The following is a 6812-nucleotide window of genomic DNA, read 5'->3' as shown; positions in this document are numbered from 1 at the left end:
CCATCATTAATGACTTTGTTTGATCTCCTTGAACCTAGATCTTGGGGTCTCCAGTCTTCTAGGTAGAGTTACCGCCACTATGACTTTTTCTCGGCCATAGTCCCATTCCCCTTGATAATTTCTTAACTACCTCTCTAGTTAGGCCTTTTGTAAGTGGATCCGACACATTATCACTTGACTTTACATAGTCAATCATGATAATTCCTCTAGAGAGTAATTGCCTAACGGTTTTATGTCTTCGTCATTTATGACGAGATTTACTGTTATACATAACGCTCCCAACCCTTCCAATTGCTGCTTGACTATCACAATGTATACATATTGGTGCCAACGGTTTGGTCCAAAGTGGAATATCTTCCAAAAAATTCCGGAGCCATTCAGCTTCTTCACCGGCTTTATCTAAGGCTAAACTCAGCCTCCATTGTAGAGGGGACAATACAAATTTGTTTGGACGACTTCCAAGATACCGCTCCTCTACCAATAGTGAATACATATCCATTTGTGGACTTCGAATTAGCTGAACCGATGATCATTTGCATCACAATATCCCTCAATCACCGCAGGATATTTACTGTAGTGCAAAACAAAGTCCTAGGTATGTTCTAAATATCCCAAAACTCGTTTCATTTCCATCCAATGAGATTGACCTGGATTGCTCGTATATCGACGCAATATACTTATAGCACAAGCTATATCTGGTCATGTACAATTCATGATGTATATTAAGCATCCTAACACATGAGCATAATCCAATTGTGATATGTTTTGGCCTTTGTTCTTTGCTAATGCAATATTCATGTCAATTGGAGTCTTTGCAACTTTAAAGCCCAAGTGCTTGAATTTTTCAAGTACTGTCTTAATATAATGAGATCGTGACAATTCCAGACCTTGAGAAGTCTTATGGATCTTAATTCCCAGAATTAAATCAGTAACTCCCAAGTCTTTTATATTAAACTTGCCAGTTAGCATACGCTTAGTCGCATTTATGTTGGCAATGTCATTACTCATTATCAACATATCATCCACATATAAGAAAACAATGACTATGTGATTTGGAACATTTTTAATATATACACATTTATCACATTCATTTATTTTAAAACCATTTGACAACATTGTTTGGTCAAATTTCGCATGTCATTGTTTAGGTGCTTGTTTAGTCCGTAAATGGACTTAACAAGTCTACATACTTTCTTTTCTTTACCTGGAACCAAAACCCTTCAGGTTGTTCCATGTAGATTTCTTCCTCCAACTCTCCATTTAAAAAGGCTGTCTTAACATCCATTTGATGAATTTCAAGACCATAAACTGCAGCTAACGCTACTAACGTTCGTATGGACGTAATTCTTGTAACTGGAGAGTATGTATCAAAATAGTCAAGACCTTCTCGTTGTCTATACCCTTTGACCATAAGCTTGCCTTATATTTGTCAATAGTGTCATCATCTTTCATTTTCTTCTTAAAGATCCATTTAGAATCCAACAGTTTATTTCCAGGAGGAAGATCAACCAATTCCCATATATTGTTGTTCAATATGGATTCTATTTCACTATTGAATACCTCTTTCCAAAACAATGATTCTGAAGAAGACATAGCTTCTTTAAATGTTTGAGGCTCATTCTCCAATAAGAAAGTCACAAAATCTTGTCCAAATGAAGTAGACATTCTTTGACGTTTACTACGTCTTGGATCCTCCTGATTAAATGTACTTTTTTTTGGTTCTTCCTGGGGTCGTTTAGATCCTTCACCAATTGACTCACATTCCTTTTTATATGGATATATATATTTTCAAAGAACTCAGCATTATCTGATTCTATAATCGTATTATTATAAATGTCGGGATTTTCTGATTTATGAACCAGAAATCGATATGCTTTACTATTGGTCGCATATCCTATGAAAATACAATCAATGATTTTCGGTCCTATTTTTATCCTTTTGGGTTTAGGAACTTGCACTTTTGCCAAACACCCCCACACTTTAAAATAATTCAAGTTGGGCTACCTTCCTTTCCATTTTTCATAAGGAATGGATTGTGTTGTGCTATGGGGTACTCAATTTAGTATTCGGTTAGCCGTAAGAACGGCTTCCTCCCACAAGTTCTGTGGCAAACCAGAACTTATCAATAATACGTTCATCATATCCTTTAATGAACGATTCTTTCTTTATGCAATCTCATTGGATTGGGGCGTGTAAGGGGACGTTGTTTGATGAATAATTCCATATTCTAGACATATTTGTTCAAAAGGAGATTCATATTCACCACCCCTAACACTTCTTATCATTTTGATTTTCTTGTTAAGTTGCGTTTCAACTTCATTTTTGTATTGCTTGAATGCATCTATTGCTTCATCTTACTATTAAGTAAGTAAACATAGCAATATCGAGTACTATCGTCTATAAAAGTTATGAAATACTTCTTTTCACCGCGAGATAGTATTGACTTTATATCGCAAATATCTGTGTGAATTAAGTCTAAAGAATCTGAATTCCTTTCAATTGACTTATAAGGATGTTTAACATACTTAGATTCCACACATATTTGACATTTTGATTTGTCGTATTCAAATTTAGAAAATACTTCCAAATTAATCATTTTTCGCAAGGTTTTATAATTAACATGACCCCAAACATATATGCCATAATTCTTTTGACTCAAGTAAGTAAGACGAAGCTGAAATTTTATTATTATTTTCAACAACCATTACATTCAGCTTGAAAAAGCCCTCAGTGAGGTAACCTTTTCCTACAAACATTTCGTTCTTACTTATTGCAACCTTATCAGAAACAAAAATACACTTAAAATCATTCTTAACAAGAAGTCCAGCAGAGACTGAATTCTTCATCATCTCGGAAACATGTAGGACATTGTTCAAAGTCACCACCTTGCCAGAAGTCATCTTTAGAAAGATCTTCCCACATCCTTCAATCTTGGTGGTTGCAACATTTCCCATAGAAAGAGTCTCTTCGGGTCCAACATGAGCATATGTTGCAAAGGCTTCCCTAGTATCACAAACATGGCGAGTGGCTCCAGAATCAATCCACCACTCCTTAGGATTTCCCACCAGGTTGCATTCAGAAAGCATGGCACACAAGTCATCAACATCTTCATGCTTTTCAACCATGTTTACTTGACCCTTCTTCTTGTCTTTCTTCGGAGCGCGACGCTCTGTAGATTTGTGCCCGGCTTTTCCACAGTTGTAGCAATTTCCGTTGAACCGCTTCTTTCTTGGGTTGATTTTTGGTCCAGAAGCATGCTTCCTCTTTCTCTTATTTTGAAAAGTATCCTCAACAATGTTTGCTTCCATTATTGTTGAGGTTCCACGGCCTCTCTTTTCAGCATCTTTGTTGTCCTCTTCGATTCTCAATCGAACAATGAGATCTTCAAGGGACATCTCCTTGCGTTTGTGTTTCAAGTAGTGTTTGAAGTCCTTCCGCAAAGGAAACAACTTCTCAATCATCGCTGCTACTTGGAATGCTTCATTGATGACAAGACCTTGAGATTAACAAACTTGCTATCTACCATTTTGTAGTCCAAAAACTTGGCGGCAACGAATTTCTTCAACCCGGCATCTTCAGTTTTGTATTTTTTTTCAAGCGCAGTCCATTTCTTTTGACATGCCACTGTAGATATTATACAAATCGTCCTCCAGTTCGCTAAGAACATAATTCTTGCACAGAAAATCAGAATGCTTCCACGCCTCAATCACGAGAAAGCATTCATTCTCTGGCCTTTTATCAGGCAGAACAAGAACATCTTCCTTGATGAACTTCTGCAAACTTAAAGTAGTCAAGTAGAAGAACATCTTCTGCTGCCACCGCTTGAAATCTAACCCAAAATTTTTTTCGGGTTTCTCCGCCGGTGCCAACGCCGGTGTTCGGCTTGTTGATGCATTGACAGTCACCATTGGAACAGCCTGGTTCCCGTTATCATTAGTCATTTTTGTAAAAGCATGACACAACAAACGTTAAAATTACGTAGATTTTAATCTCCAACGGAGTAGAAAACCACAAAGGTTTTAAACTCCAAAACAGTGAATATAACACAAATACAGAATACAAACTAAATTCCTTACGCTTGTTAGTAAACTGTATTTGTAAAATAATTCTAGAAAATAAAAAATAACATAAACAGAAATATAAACGAAACAAAAATTAATCCGAGCTCACTGAATTCACAGTGTTTCCTTAAGGAATTTAATCTTCTCCTAATACCCAAAGTTATGGATTATTTCCTCCCATGATAGAACGAATTATACACTGGTGTAGTGGTACTTCAAACCCTAGTGTTTCAGCGAACACAAAGTTCGGTGGCAAATCACACTTATTGTTGCTTTCTTTGAAGTTAAAACAATGCAGAAGAAGGAGGAGAAACTCAGAAAATTGTATGAAAATTCTGAGAGAATAGACTTGTATTTATAGCCAAAGTTGGGCTGAAATCTAAAGAGGTGCAACTCTTCAGAATGGTTGTTTATGCAAAACGGCCATAACATAAATTCCATGGCTATTTACTCAATAATAAAGAGGGAAAATTGAAGAGGATAGTTTAATTTTCAGTTACACAACTGAAAAACGGATTGAATTTAATATTAATATTTATTTTAATATTAATATTCTGTTATTAAAACGAATATTTAATAACATTTCTGTTAATATTTTACTATTAACAAATAAATTTGGTCCAAAAAATTAATCAATCAATCATTTGACCGAAGCCGAAGCCGAGCGAGCGACGACGACAGCGCGAGGCTTGCCTTCTTCTCAACTCTTTAAGGGCTAGAAGAAAAGCAATTGCTTATATATCCATAAAAAACCTCTTCCTTTTTCAATATGGGACAATATCCCTTTGCTAAGGGGGGAAATTTAAAATTTCGCTTAAAAATTTCATTTTCTTCCATTTCCCATTCACCCTGATTTAAGCCTCATTATTCTTAAAATCCCCAACATTTCCTGCACACTCTTTCATTCTGTTTTCCATTTTTCTGTACGAGTAGTATTTTTTTTTTACTCTTTTCCTGCACACTCACGGGCAGCAACGGCAGCCTATCAAAAATGATTGCTTGGATGGATAAAGAAATCTGTGAATCCAAATATAATTAAATGGAGTCACTGTCTCAATATGATGATGCTAATTAGTATGTGGATCCAGATCCTGGTCACTCTGGAGAAACTGGTTCCATTCTTTCATTGTGTTGAACAAGCACTCACAATGTCTGTCCCTTAGATACTGTTATGAATGTCCATGTTTTTGTTTGCAGTTGTTATGAAATGTTTTAATTCTCTTCAATTCCTGGTCGTCCAACACAACCAAACAGGCTATCTCATGATGTTTCTAATGGGCAGAAGCTAGTGAAGGAGGTTTATGAAGCACTTAGAGCAAGTCATCACATGAGACACTTTTTGTGATGAACATGGTGGTTTTTATGATCATGTCCAAACTCCTTATATATGTTAATGGACCAAATCCAGATGGGAATAATGGACCAAATCAAAAAAGGAACTGGTAAGCTTAAATTTCTCTTCCCTCGTTGCTGATTGCTATTGTATATTTCTTGATTCCATGTCCTTGTGGAAAGATTAGAAGGAATATCCATTTTAGTTCTACACCTGCTGAGTTGAATGTAATATGCTTTAATTTCTTGATTTGATAGTGCATTTGGCTGCAGTCCTGAATGGTGAACATTTCATGAGCATGAAATGTCAAAGAAAATGAATGTGAAGGAAGCTCATGAGTATGTAAGAGGTGCAGTTTCAAGAGGCTATTAAGTTAGGAACTGATGTGTCTGCAGGGGTGGATTTATAGCTCATTTTATGGGCACATGAACTCATGGTCTCTCCGTCAAACTAGATATTTTATGTACATATTTTCTAGAATTGATCTAATATTAATAGTCTGCTGCACACATGCTCTAAAGAACCTAAATGATGCACTTGGTTAAATGTTGAGTTAATTACCTAGAGGAGCAAGGATTAATTCCCATTGAATACTGTTTTTTCTTTTTTATTTAGTGGTGTACCCATATTATAAAAATCTTAGATCCGCCTCTTTGTGTGTCTGCAATTGTTGGCATGCGATCTGCTCTTACCTCACTCCACAACTAGTAAATTAATGAACCTATAGTTAGAATATGCATGCATGGTGCCCATGTAGTTAATTACTTCCTAGGTTTATCCTCTAAATCCATACAACAAGAAGTTGCAAGAGTTTTAGTACCTCTGATCTAGCAATGTTTAACCCTTTTTGAATGTTAATGGATGAGGTTTTTAAGTATCTGAGCTAGATGAATGTAACAATGGATGTCAGCTCATGAGTTTCTAATATAATCATCCTGCACGCTTACATATTCTTATTAGGCAAAACTCGTGTATGGCACTAGTCTTTGTTTGATGATAACAATTGACTGCAAATCTTGCCCAATTTACTTGTAGTAAACTTTAAACGTGCTTGGACTCTTTTCTTCTTCTTCTTCTTTGTTTTTTTTTTTTTAATCACGAGAAGTTATTGCTCCTTCTAGTTGTTAAAGGTCCGAGAATCATAACAATTTATTATAAAAGAAACCTTTGAATTTTTTCTGTCATAGTAGCTTTTGTCATCTCCCTCTCACCGAGGCGGACCCAGGACTTAAAGGTCGGGTGCACTTTTAGATTCAACCAAAATCCGCTTTGTATCTAGATGGCCACTACTGATATATCACTATTATCTAAAAATATATACATGTATGCTGATGACCTCTCTCGGTATAGCATAGGTCCGCCTCTGCCCTCCGTCCACCTTGTCCAGTTCTTCTTCCATTCCAAGGTTCTTTTCTTTT

The 6812-nt window shown here is 36.1% G+C and overlaps 1 long non-coding RNA gene across 1 annotated transcript; it reads left to right on the top strand.

Annotated features, from left to right (window-relative positions):
- Positions 1–4993: 4993 nt before the first annotated feature.
- LOC104216313 (uncharacterized) lies at positions 4994–5980 on the top strand. The gene is made up of 2 exons (XR_708448.2): positions 4994–5503; positions 5652–5980. It is a non-coding gene; the product is annotated as an uncharacterized lncRNA (long non-coding RNA).
- Positions 5981–6812: the final 832 nt, after the last annotated feature.

Source organism: Nicotiana sylvestris, chromosome 10 (assembly GCF_000393655.2).
Source record: "Nicotiana sylvestris chromosome 10, ASM39365v2, whole genome shotgun sequence".
NCBI classification, from domain to species: domain Eukaryota; kingdom Viridiplantae; phylum Streptophyta; class Magnoliopsida; order Solanales; family Solanaceae; genus Nicotiana; species Nicotiana sylvestris.
This window is presented reverse-complemented; position numbering and strand designations above follow the sequence as displayed.